This window comes from Carcharodon carcharias, chromosome X (genome assembly GCF_017639515.1).
Source record: "Carcharodon carcharias isolate sCarCar2 chromosome X, sCarCar2.pri, whole genome shotgun sequence".
Taxonomy (NCBI): domain Eukaryota; kingdom Metazoa; phylum Chordata; class Chondrichthyes; order Lamniformes; family Lamnidae; genus Carcharodon; species Carcharodon carcharias.
In genome coordinates, this window is record NC_054507.1 from 16556686 (window position 1) to 16572410 (window position 15725).

At 43.7% G+C, this 15725-nt stretch overlaps 1 protein-coding gene across 1 annotated transcript in view; it reads left to right on the plus strand.

The window, feature by feature from the left end:
- LOC121273208 (sodium channel protein type 8 subunit alpha-like) overlaps positions 1-15725 on the plus strand; it is a 228576-nt gene that overhangs the window by 192412 nt on the left and 20439 nt on the right. The gene's annotated exons all lie outside the window — the stretch shown is intronic.

The following is a 15725-nucleotide window of genomic DNA, read 5'->3' on the forward strand; positions in this document are numbered from 1 at the left end:
TCAAAACCACAACCTAGTAATCCATCACTAACCATCAGTCATTTTGTACAGTATATGCACTGCACATTTTAAACTTACTTGCCTTGTGTTTGAAAGGTGGCTACAGAAACTAAGGGCCAGATTTTCGCTACCGAGGCTGGTAGCTCGAGTCTAGAAATTTCCCAACTCAGCAGACCTGCCTCGGTTTAAAGGGCTCTGTTACATGCAATTTCCAATCCAAGGAGGAGAGAGCAGGATAGAGCCAGCCCCACTGGCCCCAGAAGCAGATTGTAGGCAGCCCTGAGGGCAGCTGAGTGCTGAGGTGGGCTGGTTAGAAGGCCTGCCTCGGTTCTCTGGGACTTTGTCCCAGTTCTTCTAGAAGCTTTTAGGTCCTCTGGCCCTCATCCTATCCACTCCCCATACCCCTCCATGCCAACTCATGCCCCCCATTCCCCCATGCCACCTCATCTCCATGCCCTCTCTAACCCCCATTCCACCTTCATGCCAACATATGCCCCCCACCCACCTCCATGCCCCCTCATATCCCAATGCCATTTCCATAGTCACTCACCCTGTATCCAATATAGGCAGACATCAGGATCCATGTGGAAATGATAAAAAAGTACACTTCTAACAATTTAATAGAGCTCTCAGTTATACATAGTTGATAATGAACAAAACTCCTATTCAAAGATCTTAAATCCCCTCAAGTGTTCAATCTGTTATAAAAACAAAGTTCTATTTAGTAACCACTCCAAAGACAGCTAATCATTTAATAGCCTCTTTAAAATGTCAATCAAAATGTGAACTCAACTGCCCCTGCTGAGATAAGTGCTTTTGTAGCTTTTCAAACTCAGCCAAGCATTCATAACCTCAGCTATAATAACAGCCCTAGGGAAATCTCAATAAAGAACTCTATTGAAACTGTGGAAGCAGATAGTAATGGTTTTTTTCTAACCTACACCAGGTGGCCTGTCAATCAAAGCAGTGCAACAGAGGGGGTTTTTCTTAATGCTAGCTGACAGCTTCAGCCTGGTTTTTTCATGTTTAAAGGGCTAGGGATGTATAAAACTTCAGATCATGGCACTAAAACAGACCTTGTCCACCCTTCACAATTGTTTATGTTACTCCATAAATTCATGACTTCCACACTGTGGGTTAAGGCCCTTAGAACAGTGAAAATGGGGTCTGTTTGATCTCAGCACTAATTTCAAATGGCCCTGCTGAATTTGCTTTTCTTACCTGTGTGATTCAACCCCACTTCCGCCGGCCGGAAAAAAGTGGTAACTGTCGGAAATGGGGGCGGGACTTTGGCATCCAGGCCACACCCACCATTTTTAAAGGTCTTTGAAGTCAGCCCGACTCTGTGAAAATCTGGCCCTAACAGTCAGTTCATATTTGAGAACAACAGACGTATTATTTCAGCAGTGGACCATTAGAAACTCCAGGTGTATTCTGACATCAGATTGTGTACGGTGCAAAAGAGGGTTTTTGTCCCAGAAAGTAGAAGATTGTGCGGACGATCAAGGCCTGAAACCATTGGGTGATTGTATAGTTGGTTAATAAGGGTAATTGACATGCCCAACTATTAATCAAACACAGAGGTGTTTTGGCAATACTGGTCACTAGTATTTTATGAGATGCCGTTCTGGATGTTTGTGTAGATGCACAATACATGTGTCACTTTAAAAATAGAACCGGAAAGTTGGAATCTTTATTTTTCCCAATGATTGGGCTACAGATTTGGCTCAGACTTGAACAACTTCTTCCTTGAAAAACAATGAGACCTCTTATTGTTTTCAGGATGTGTAACAAACTGTCAAGCCTGCATTTACTTGTCCAAAGCGGGTGACGTTGAGTTCCCTTCCCGAACTGCTGGTTTCAGAGCGTAGTATTGCAGATTAACAGGAAAGGGCTCAGAATTGCAAAGCTTGGGCTGGATTTAATGCCCTCCGCCAAGGCGAGTTTAGTGGTGGGGGGGCATTTAATCAGGCAGGAGAGTGGTGGGTGGGGAGCCCGACTCTGCCCCGATTAAGTCCGTGGCGGGAATGCTTGTGCATGGTCCTCCAGCCTTGCTGCCAATTGAGGCCCTTAAGTAAATCGATGCCCACTTAAGGGCCTCATGCCACTGCCACTGGCATTCACAAAGCGGCAGGCGGGCCATATGGGAAGGCCGGGAAACAAACCCTTTCAGGGTTGCTTGTGGGCTTCCAGTGGGGTCCCTCGTTCAAAGGCACTCAGTGCCTGATCGAAGGACCCCAGCATCGGGAAGGGTGGAGGCCAGCTGAGGGCCACTCCCCACCCTTGCTGCTGACCGCCTCCCCCTGCAACCCCCACCCTACGCCATCACTCACCCATGGCCTGGCTCCCTCAGCACCCCAGGGCCTCGGGTGGATGCAGTACCAGCAGCAACCACTGCCTTCCTAGTGGCGCTGCCAAGCAATGCATGGCTGCCAGCCTTTGATTGGTGGTAGCTCTTGTAGGGCTGGTGGGGGGAGGGTGGAATTCCCATCCCTGAGGCCCTTGACCCTGGGGTAGGCCTGCAACTGTCAAGTTAAGTGCCTAATTGGCACTTAATTCGGCGGGGCTTCCCAAAAGTAGGTGACTCAGGGCTCTCACCAGCTCTCCAGCCAGCAGGTGAGACCCAGTCACCTACATTAAATTCCACCCCTTGTTTCTCTTTGATATGCCTTAAAGCCATTGGTACAAGCTGTAATTTTGAGCTGAATTGAACTTAATTTGGTACAAGCCTGTAAAAGTTGTGGTCAAACTATTGTGCTTTGAGAGTGCACCTAATTAGCGAGATACAAGCGGGGAAGCATTCAAGTGCAGGAGGGAGAGCAGGTAGGTTTACAGAACTGATCCCAAAGTATAAAGAGCCTGAATTATGAAGAAGGAGCAGAAATATGTGCACTTTTCTCTCTTTAAAGAGCATGTCTGAGAGGTGATCTTACAGAGATATATGCAAAAGTAAATTGTATGGAAAAGATTAATCACATAGAAATTATCATACCCAGACAGGCCATTTGGCCCAAGCAGTTCATGTAGTTGTTTATCCTGTACTTGATCAGTGGTTCTTATCTGATGATCCCATGCTGGTCCCAAATCCCTTTATTCCACTTCCCTTCAACCACCTATCCAACCTATAGTTAAATGTTGACATGCTTCAGTCACTAACTCTGGCGTTTCCCTGCCTGACAAACCTCTGTGTAAAATGGTTCTTCCTCCTCTCGATCCTAAATCACTAACATTTAATCTTATACGCAAGTCCCCTCACTGCTGAGCCCTTAACCACAGGAAGCAGTATGTTTTTATCTACTCTGTCCCATCTCTTCATAAGAACGTAAGAAATAGGAGCAGGAGTAGGCCATTTGGCCATTCGAGCCAGCTCTGCCATTCATTATGATCATGGCTGATCTGACCTTGGTCTCAACCCCGCTTTCCTGCTTGTTCCCCATAACCCTATAGTTTAAAAGTCCGTCTAACTCAGCATTGAGTATATTCAATGACTTAGCATCCACAGCTCCCTAGGGCACAGAATTCCAAAGATTAACCACCCTCTGAGAAAATAAATTCCTCCTCATCTCCGTCTTAAATGGGAGACCACTTATTTTGAAACTGTGCCCCCTAGATCTAGCTCCGAAAAAGAGTCATACAGACTCGAAATGTTAGCTCCATTTCTGTCTCCATAGATGCTGCCAGACTGGCTGAGTTGTTCCAGCATTTTCTGTTTTTAACCCTTCATTCTAGATTCCCCCACAAGGGGGAAACATCCTCTTAGCATCCCACCCTGTCAAGCCCCCTCAGAATCTGATATGTTTCAATCAGATCACCTCCCATTCTTCTAAACTCCAATGAGTATAGGCTTGACCTGCTCATACGACAACCCCTTTATCCCAGGGGGTTTCGTTCTAAACTTTAATCAAATCACCCTGTAATTTCCTCAGCTTTGAAGAAAACAGCGCCATTTGTTAAGTCTTCATTTTTTTTCTCATACCAGACAGTGCACTGGTGAAGTAGAAAGGGAAACTGGGAGATAATGAGGCCATGTTTCTTTGCTGCTCAGTATAGTGCACAGGAGTGTCCTGCATACGCCAGTGTAATGAACATTGCAATTTCCAAATCACTTTGTCCTGCTCTGAACCTTGGACACATGCCCAGCAACTACTTTGGAGCACTTGAATTCTATATTCTTCTAAATTTGATCTGATTTAACCGCGAGTAACCATTTTCATTCATTATCTAATTAAATTTAGGGAGGTCGTGTGGCGCAGTGGGTAACATTCCCTGCCTCAGAGCCAGGAGCTCCAGGTTTAAATCCCACCCCAGACCTGATGCATAATTTGACCAAACAGGTTGATTATTAACCTGCAAATCCTTCCAACACATGCCAATGGCAGGTGGTAAGAGCAGGAAAGTCTCCTCATCAGCCAAAACCATGTAGCTGCAGCACAACAGCCTCCCCGTACTAAAAGACTCCACATGCAGGTTCTTGCCACCTGGCAAGCATCCTCCTCACTTGAAGGGAGTACCACAAGAATTAGATTTAGGGGAGATGGTGGCTTAGTGGTAATGTCACTGGACTAGTAATCCAGAGGCTTAGGTTAATGCTCTGGGGACATGGGTTCAAATCCCACCACAGCAGCTGGTAGAATTTAATTTCTACTAATAAAAAAAAAATCTGGATTTTGAAAGCTAGTCAAGATGGAAAAAACCCATCTGGTTCACTAATGTTCTCTAGGGAAGGAAATCTGCCATCCTTACCCTGTCTGGCCTACATGTGACTCCAGACCCACAGCAATGTGGTTGACTCTTAACTGCCCTCTGAAATGGCTGAGCAAGCCACTCAGTTCAAGGGCAATTAGGGATGGGCAACAAATACTGGCCCTGCCAGTGATGCCCACATCCCATGAAAGAATAAAAAATAAATGCCATGTTAAGTAAACTCCAAGTGAAGCAAGCTGTAAATGTCAATTTGAAATGTTGGCCAAACTTTAAAATCCAATAGAACAAGACCTGATACGTGTGTACATGTAGTCAGTCTGGAACCACAGAGGGAAGCGAGCCATCCACATGCTGTCACTGTTACAGGCCTGAGGATGAAGAATGCAGGATACTGCATTAAATTGAACTGCACGGGTACGACATGATGTCACAGGTTTAAGCTCTTAAAAATGTAACTTTAGGATTGATATCAGAAAGGTCTATACATGGTGAATGGTCCAACATTTGAAATGGCCTTGCAGGTGATATTTGGTTAAGGCAGCTGAGCCATACAGATTAGCAGATCCCTAGTCTGTACCTACATTAGCTGATTAAAGACTGGATGAGATTAGGGTTGCTGCATTTGGCCTCAGTGCACCTGAATTAGGGAGGGAGGGAGGAAGATCAACTGGGATTTTTTTTTTCTAATTCATTCATGGGATGTGAGCATCAACAGCAAGGCCAGCATTTATTACCCATCCCTAACTGCTCTTGAGAAGGTGGTGGTGAGCTGCCTTCTTGAGCTGCTGTGGTCCTGTGGTGTAGGTACACCCACAGTGCTGTTAGGGAGGGAGTTCCAGGATTTTGACCCAGCGACAATGAAGGAACAGCGATATATTTCCAAGTCAGGATGGTGAGTGGATTGGAGGGGAACTTATAGGTGGTGGTGTTCCCATGTATCTGCTGCCCTTGTCCTTCTAGATGGTGGAGGTCACATGTCTGTGAGGTGATGTTGAATGCTTGGTGAGTTGCGATAGTGCATCTTGTAGATGGTACACACTGCTGCCACTGTGCGTCGATGGTCAAGGGAGTGGATGTTTTTGGATAGGGTGCCAATCAAGTAGGCTGCTTTGTCCAGGATGGTGTTGAGCTTCTTGAGTGTTGTTGGAGCTGCACTCATCCAGGCAAGTGGAGAGTATTCCATCACATTCATGACTTGTGCCTTGTAGATGGTGGACAGGCATTGGGGAGTCAGAAGGTGAGTTATTCTCCACAGAATTCCTAGCCTCTGACCTACTCTTGTAGCCACAGTATTGATATGGCTTGTCCAGTTCAGTTTCTGGTCAATGGTAACCCTCAGGATATTGATAGTGGGGGATTCAGTGATGGTAATGTCAAGGGGCGATGATTAGGTTCTGTTATTGGAGATGGTCATTGCCTCGCACTTGTGTGGCGTGAATGTTGGTTATTATAGATCAGCCCAAGTGTGGATATTGTCCAGGTCTTGCTGCATTTGGACATGGACTGCTTCAGTATCTGAGGAGTTGCGAATGGTGCTGAACATTGTGTGATCATCAGCGAATATCTCCCCTTCCGACCTTATGGTGGAGGGAAGATCATTGATGAAGCAGCTGAAGATGGTTGGGCCTAGGACAATAGCCTGAGGAACTCCTGCAGTGATGTTCCGGAGCTGAGATGATTGGCCTCCAACAACCATAACCTTCTTCCTTTGTGCTAGGTATGACTCCAACCAGTGGAGAGGTTTCACCACCCCCACCCACACCATTTATCATTGACTTCAGTTTTGCTAGGGCTTCCTGATGCCACACTTGGTTAAATGCTGCCTTGATGCCAAGGGCAGTTGCGCCCACCTCACCTCTTGAGTTCAGCTGTTCTGCCCATGTTTGGACGAAGACTGTAATGAGCTCAGGAGCTGTGGCAGAACCCAAACTGAGCATCAGTGAACATGCTATTGGTGAGTAAATGCTGCTTGCTTGCACTGTCAACAACATCTTCCATCGCTTTGCTAATGATTGAGAGTAGACTGATGGGGTGGTAATTGGTTGGAACTGACTTCTCCTGCTTTTTTGTGGGAAGGACATACCTGGGCAATTTTTCAGTTTGTTGGCTGAATGTCAGTGATGTAGTTGTACCGGAGCAGATTGGCTAGGGGTGCGGCTAGACCTGGAGAAAAGATCTTCAGCAGTATAGCCAAGACGAAGGTGCCATCGCCTTTGTATCCAGTGCACTCGGCCATTTCTTGATATCGCAGGGAGTGAATTGAATTGGCTGAAAACTAGCTCCTGTGACATTGGGAACATCAGGAGGAGGCTGAGATGGATTATCTGTCCGGCACTTCTGGCTGAAGGTGGTTGCAAATGCTTCAGCCTTGTTTTTTGCACTCATCTGCTAGTTCCTTCATCATTGCCGAATAGAATAGGAATTAGGAGCAGGAGTAGGCCATTCGGCACCTCGAGCCTGCTCAGCCATTCATCTAGATCATGGCTGATTTTCTTCCTCCAAAGCCATTTTCCCACACTATCCCCATATCTCTTCATATCTTTAATATCTAGAAATCTGTTGATCTCTGTCTTGAAAATACTCAATGACTGAGTCTCTACAGCCCTCTGGGGTAGAGAATTCCAAAGATTCAGCAAACTCTGAGTGAAGACATTCCTCCTCATCTTAGTCCTAAATTGCTTACTGCTTATTCTGAGACTGTGTCCCCTGATTCTAGACACCCCCCCCCCCCCGGCAACCAGGGAAAACATCCTTCCTGCATCCACCCCGTTGAACCCTGTAAGAATTTTGCATGAGGTCACCTTTCATTCCTCTAAACTCTAGAGAATATAGTCCCTGTCTCCTCAATCTCTCCTGGCACCTCCTCTTCCAGCTAGTTGTTCAATTTTCCACCATCATTCATGATTGGATGTCGCTGGACAGCAGAATTTAGATCTGATCCATTAGTTGTGGGGTCGCTTAGCTCTGTCTAAAGCATACTCCCCCCCATTTTTTATCATGCAGGTAGTCTTGTAGCTTTACCATGTTGATGCTTCACTTTTAGGTACACCTGGTGCTGCTCTTGGCATGCTTTCCTACACTCCCCATTGAACCAGGGTTGATCCTCTGGCTTGATGGTAACGGTAGAGTGGGGAATATGCCAGGCCATGAGGTTAAATATTGTGAATGGCCCACAGTGCCTCATGGATGTTCAGTTTTGAGCTGCAAGATATGTTCTAAATCTATCCTATTTAGCACAGAGGTACTACCATGCAACATGATGAAGGGTATCCTCTGTGAAGACAGGACTTTGTCTCCACAAGGACTGTGCAGTGACTACTCCTATCAATATCTGCATCTATGACAGGTAGGTTGGTGAGAACAATGTGAAGTAGTTTTTTCCCTCAGTGTTGGTTCTCTCAGCACCTGCCGCAGGCCCAGTCTAGTAGATGTGCCCTGCAGGATTGAGCTAACCTAGTCAGCAGTGATGCTGCCAAGCCACTCCTGGTGATGGACATTGATGTTCCCCACCCAAAGTACATTCTGTGCCCTTACCACCCTTAGTGCTTCCACTAAATGGTCTTCAACACGGAGGGGCACTGATTCATCAGCTGATGGAGGGCAGTATGTGGTAATCAGCAGGAGGTTTCCTTGCCCATGTTTGACCTGATGCCATGAAGACCCCATAGGGTCTGGAGTCAGTGATGAGGACTCCCAGGGCCACTCCCTCCCAACTGTATACCGCTGTGCCATAGCAGCACAGAGTTGTCCCACATAGCAGCAGAATTGTGTTCCTCCCCAATCTGTAACCTTGAGACCTGGCATATCCCTCACTCTACCATTACCATCAAGCCAGGTTCAGTGAAGAGTGCAGGAGAACATGCCAGGAGCAGCACCAGGTATACCTAAAAATAGCGTGTCAAACTGGTAAAGCTACAACACAGGACTACATGCATGGTAAACAGTGGAAGCGGTATACTATAGACAGAGCGAAGCAATCCCACAACCAAGAGATCAGATCAAAGCGCTGGTGGAGCAGGACATAACTAGGGATGGTGATGGAAAAGCCTGGGACATGGACTGGTAAGACATTATTCAGTATGACTATGTCAGGCTGTTGCTTGATTAGTCTGTGGGACAACTCTGCCAATGTTGGCACAGGCCCCCAAATATTGCTGAGGAGAATTTTGCGGGGTTGATTGAGCTGAGTGTGCTTTTGTCACATCTGGAGACGAGGTCGATGACAGGTGGTCTGTACAGTTTTTCATAGAACTGAATGGCTTTTTTAGCTGTGAGTCTGGAATCACATATAGGCCAGGCTGGGTAAGGGTGGCAGATTCCACTACCTGAAGGCCATTAGTGTAAACTGTTAGTTTCATGGCACTCATGCTAGCTTTTTTTTTTCAGATTTATTTAAATTCCACAGCTGCCATGATGGGATTTGAACTCATGTCTCCCAATATTTAGTCCAATGCTCTGGATTACTGGTCGGATTGCTCTGCTACCGTGCCCCTGTACTACTTCCCAATCACCATCTAATGACCCTTGCTGCAAATTATGCATGTGGGTACAGGATCAAAGCTGAAGGTGTAATGTCCCTATGTAATAAAATAGCCTGCCAATACAGATACAAGAATAGCCATTTGAGAAGATACTGAGGGCAACTGGATCCTGTACTCCAGGAAGGGGTTGGTGCTTTGGGAAGAAGAAGAGCAGAGGAAATTGGAAAAAAAGAAAGTAATCCAATGATATTTTGCTTCATAATTCAGGGAACAGGTTAAATTACCTGGCACCACAAATTCATCATTCTATCTGAAAGGATCCTGGATCGACCAATCTGGGTCCAGTAACTTGATAATTGTGGATGGATCTCGACTGAGGCGTCCTTCCCACTTTAGTCAAACATTGCAAGTTCTCTGCGCATTCCCTCTAACCTGGTAGGGTAGTCTTCCTCAAATTCCCAGTCAATAGACCGCATGTTTTGAACCTTTGAAATCTTTTTGTTAACAGCCAAACATAAACCCCAAAGCATTTGAAGGGGATACGCAGACGACAGACAAATAAATTGGAACCAAGAAAACAATTTCCAACAACTCCATGTGCTTTTCACCGAAATACATAATTTGTTTTGTTATATTGTATTCTCTGTGTAATTCTATCTATTGACGAGTCACTTAAAATGGAAAATTGAAATGCTAAGCACAAAGAATGCAACTACTAGACAGTTCTCCGAATCTTTTATCAAATGTACCATCATTGGCAAATGTAGACAGCAACCAGAAAAGCCTCAAAAGAATGTACAAAAAGATTCATTTGCTAACAAAAGATGGCAGAACTGTTATACTAATTATCCTAATGAGCAGAGAAACACTGAAAATACTTGATGGTCTTCGTTTTGAGACAGATGTTTGATACCAAGGTTATATTGTTGCCAATTTCTACAACTTAGGAAGAAAGTCACATTAGAGGCCCAAATTTATTGGGACTGGACAATGGTACTAAGAAGAAAGGTTTACAGGAACCAAAACTAACGTTGACAACACATTGACTCATATAAAGCTAGTAAATCAACAGCCAAGCCCCAAAGAAATGAGGAGCCAGGAAGAAGTTCAATATTTAGTAAAAGTTAAAGGCGAAAATAACTCCAGACGTAAAGCCCAAAAATTTTTGAAAAGCTCCTGAAATAGACTTGTCAGAAAGAAGCATCAAAAGTGCAATAACTGTAAAGAACAGAAGTATTTCTCAGCCAAGTGCCTCCAAGGTCAAAACAAAGGCAATCAGCAGCAGATGGAAGGTAATTGTAGCTTAGCTAAAGATCACATTCTCATGCATGAGATTATTAAATCAGTAGCAGATCAATTTCATGACAAATTTTCTGTCAACATGCTCGTAAGCAATAAGCAGGTCAGATTTCAGCTCGCCTGTGCATTTATTGTCAATGTTCTACCTGAGAATTAATACCTGAGACAGATGATCCAAGCGGCAGATAACTTCAGAAATCTAACACTTTACTGATCATGTTTTTTAAAAAAAAAGAAATTAAACCATTGGGAAAAGATGAGTTGTGTTAGAAGCGCCAAGAAGAACGAGAAGCACAGAACTGAGTTTCAAATATTACCAGCTAGATGTGGACTTGTTTTGGGTGCTAGTGTCATTCAGCAATTGCAACTTGGTAATTCATGCAAACAGCATGATAAAGTCCCAAAGCAAGATGTACTGTCCAAGTACCAGGATACTTTCAAAGGAAAAGGAAAATTGGACACCCTTTAAGTTGATCTCAAGATCGCAGTTGCCAGTTGAGAAACTTCCTCTAGCTGTAAAAGAACCTGTCAAGAATATGAAGGAGCTGGTTAATCGGATCGTTTCAACAGCGACAGTAAAAGCAAATGGTTACGTATGCCTGTGTATCAATCCAAAGCCACTTAACAAAGCTTCTGTATGTAGGCAACTCTCTGAATCTACGAAAGTGAAAATATTCACAGCGATCGATATGAGAAATGGGTTTTGGCATATTGTGTTCAATGAATTGGGTCTGCCGACTACTTTCTCCGAACAGTTTAAAAGGTACAGCCGGTTGGATGTGCCCTTTGAAACCTATCCAGCTCCTGAAGAATTTCAGGAAGACTCCTTGAGGCAGTCAAAACTGGGAAGGCCTTGCTGGCATGACACATGACACTTTAGTCAATGGTGCAGATTTGATGTCTGCACAAGAGAAAAAAGGAACTTTATTGTCGATGCATTATGCAGAGTGTACTTACAGCACCACCCAGGAAAATTGACGGGAAGTCATGTTAATTGACGCACGTCCAGAAACAAAGATTGAAACCATCAAAATGTGGCAATATTAGCAATCCGGATAAGAAAAAAGATGACATCCAGAGTTTCACACTGGAATCGAAAGATGTGTTCAGGGAGTTAGAAACGTGAATTTACTGGCCTTTGATGAACAAGGACAGAGAAAGAAAATGTGATGGTTGCCAACAGTTTGAAGACAAACGGCAAATACAAGAAAGGTCCTGGGAGAAATTAGAGGATTTATTTTTGACATATTTGGAATGAGCTATCTTATATAGTCTACCTATAATTCAGATTCCTTTGCAATAGACGGTCTGATTTTTTTTTAAAAACCGGTAAAGAAGTTCCACCAAAGATGAGAGCTTATTTGACACACTGGTATTCCAAATGAATTTATATCAGACAATGGCCCACCATGTATGTCAAGGAAATTCCAACAGTTTGCAGTCATATCATCAGTTCACCAAGTCAAGTGGCAAGATAGAGAGCGCTTAAAATTGCAAAAGCACTGTGGTTCACAACAGTGTCTTACCTCAATCTTCTTGGCTGACACAGCAAGTGAAGCACTGGACAGTTCAATTATTGGATGCATTAGCTGGCTCAAAGATTATTTACCCTTTCCCATTTTATGTAGACTTTTGAAACTGAGAATGGTTAATGATGTAAAAAGAAAGCTATACTTCAGGAATGTGAACTTGGTCCAGCTCTACAGCAAAGGTACCCAAGAACTCACTAAGCATAGAGAAGAGGTTGTCAGAGTTATACCAACAAGGAAAGAGAAATGGATAGGGGCAAAGTCAAGTGGAAATCCAAACCACCAACATCAGACGAGTGGACGGAAAGATCTTTAAGATGAATTGGAGATACTTGCAGAAAATGGAACCATCCTTTATCGATAGACCTAAGAGCCAGATTACACAGATGGTCTGATGCAGCCAGTCCAGAGTCAACAAACCACAGCGACAGAGCAAAGAAGAAGCAAAAAACTGTGTTATGTCAAAACAAAGAGTGAGCTGGAACAGCAATGAATCTCTCCGATAGGAGAAGCTTCAATCAAACCTTAACGAGGAGGCTCAGTGGAGTTTTGCAAAAGAACACATTGTGATTTTATGTATCTTTCAACTGTTCATATTGGATGTGTATTGTTGTACCATAATCATGTGCAGCAAGTTCTCAAACTCTTCCCTAAGAACTGGAAGTTGTTTTTATGATTGACAGCTACAGCTAACATGGTTGAGGAGTAAACACCACAGCCCCAATTTTCCTCTGCTCCGCACTCCCAAATGCACCTATTTTTGGATGGAAAACCAAGAAAATGGGAATACCCATTATGCATTTCTCTGTTGCAATTGCACTGCCCTCGTACCACCCTGAGTGTGCCACGAGTGGTACATCTCACTGTGCCTCATAAGAGGTCTTTAAAGGAGCAGTTAGAGTTTCACAGCTTTGTATTATTATTGGTCCAAGGTTAGTGACATAGTTAGTAGCTAGCAAGGTGTACTAGTTTCTAGTGACCAGCTGGGAAGCTGTTTGCATTTGAAGCCCCAAATCCCAACCTGCAGATGGGATTCCTATTTTGTTTTCCCTTATATGGTTTCTGAGGAGGAAAATGAGCTGGATGACCATGAAGTGCTTTTGGATGCCAAGGGCATGAGTTATCAATTGATGAGGGGTGGGGGGCGGGGGAGGGGAAGTCACCTGCCATCTTTAACCCATCACAAATTTATCACAGCCACAGAATCACTCTAGATGTCGGCCAAAGACTTTACAGGGGTTAAGGTTCTGCAAGACGTAGTGGCAGAGTTTGGTGACCTCCCTCAGGGAGACTTGAAACCAATAATATAGAGTTGGCACAATGCTGCCAGTCACACTCAAGTTTTGTTGACATTGAATTTTTATTTGTTTTGCCTCGTGGAGTTTCCAGGGGACATCCCTGAGGAGCTGGAAGAGCTGTCAGCTGCTAAATCCATTCAGTGGACCTTGGGAAATGCAGCTTTCTCCCGAAAGTAGCCTATCCATTCCCATTCCTCTCACCATCTTCATGATCCCCTGGAATTTAACATCTACACTCCTCAAATGGGACCAGATCTCGGAAGGCTGCTTCCTTCCCTCAAAGTGCAAATATAACTCTTCCATTGTCTGCTGTGGTCTCTTGCAAAGAAAAACCCAGGGATAGATAAGGACTCTGATCTCTGCATCGACACACACCGAGTATGTACCCACACTGCACCAATTCTAAAATATGGGCACATTTAGGTACTTTAGAGGGGTGGTGTAATATTGGGGGAGTCACATTTTCAAACTCTGAAGTATTTTCTTGTTTGTTACCAACTGACCTACAATAACAAGCACTTATAGCACTCCACCAGGGTACTTTTACATACAGACACATCAGTGGCATAATAATATATTTATCGTTATATAATGAGTTAGTTGCTCAGTGAAATCACATTTTGGATACACATCTTAGGGACACAGGAACAGGAGTAGGCCATTCAGATCCCCGAGTCTGTTCTGTTGTGGCTGATCTAGACCCCAGCTCCTTTCACTCAGCTTGTCTTCATATTCTTTAATTTCCTTAACTAACAAAAATCTATTGAATCTCAGTCTTGAAAGCTTGGACTGACCAAGCATCCATCTTTTGGGGGGAGAGTTCTAGATTTCCACTCTCCTTTGTGTGGAGAGAATACTTTCTGATTTCACCCCTAACTGGTCTATCTCTAATTTTAAGATCGGCACCCTCCGGTTTTGGATTTCCCAGCCACAGAAGATGGTGTCTCCCAATCTATCCTATTAGATCCTTTTTTTAAAAAATCATTTTAAAGACCTCAATTAGATCACCCGTCAACCTTCTAAACTTAAGAGAATACAATAATATAAAAGCAAAATACTGAGGATGCTGGAAATCTGAAATAAAACAGAAAATACTGGAAAAACTCAGCAGGTCTGACAGCATCTGTGGAGAGAGAAACAGAGTTATCATTTCAAGTCCATATGACTCTTCTTCAAAGATTTTCTGTTTTTATTTAAGAGAATACAAGTCCAGTTCATGTAATCTGCCCTCATAGTTTAATTCTTTAAGACTTGGTATCATTCTGGTGAATCTGCGCCCCAAGGTCAATATATTCTTCCTGAGGTTCAGTTCCCAGAACTGAACACACTACTCTAGATGGAGTCGAATCGGAGCTCTGTAGAACCGGAGTATAACTTCTTCCTCTTTGTACCCCAGGCCTCGAAATAAAGGAATTCCATTAGCCTGTTTTGATTTGTTGTATCTGTCCACTAGCTTTTAGTGCTTTGTGTACATGAACACCTAAATCCCTTTGCTCCTCCACATCTGTGACTTTTTTTGGTAAGTATATCTATGTAGGCAAAAGCACCACAGTTTTTTTCAATTCAGATCAACTGTTTGTTTTTAACAAAGTACCTCCATCTTTCACTTAAACTGTCTCCCTGTGGCTAGCTGATTTGAACAGTATACCAATAATGCTTCTCCAAATGCATCTGTAACAGAAGGGAAAGATTAGCTCTGATCACTCTTTGGAATGGCATGGTAAAATGCTGTTTACAATTTTGCCACACATCGCAGTCAACGTTCTTCTGTCCTGCTTCTTAATGGAATCACTTTTCCTACATGGCAAAAAGAACAACTTTTTTTGAGGTACATTTATGAATGGCACTTCAGAATGTTCAAGATTGCATTCAATAATTTGATAAATTCAGAAGGAAAAAAAGTATTTTTGAGAAAACTATGACATCAACTCCATCAGTAAAATGCACTGATTACTTTCATTTCTGCTTATTGATTACCAGTCTCTTTCAATGCACATTATCTTTGTCTTGCATATCTGATGAAGTTCATTGGCTAAGTTTTGAACTTCAGGTGGCATAGTGGGTTAGAGCACCACTGGCATGGCATTACAGAATATTAGGATTCAGGGTTACTCTAAGTTTGCAGTCTTGGCCATGCTGCGGTGGAAGGATACCAAGCTGAGGCCAGGCATCTCTCCACAAATAAGATGATGAAGAACACAGGTATAATCAGTTGATACCCAGCTCAAGATCAACATAGGCAAAGAAGCTTGGCAATAGATTGCCTGGTCAATCTCTCAGCTGTAGGTGACCCATGGTGCAGGAAGATTGGGGACATTAAAAAAATGTAATGAAATTGGAAAAGAAGTTCTGAACTTATTTTTTGTTGAACCTTGGAGTTTTCTAAATTTGAATTTTGAAGATTGGTGCCACAC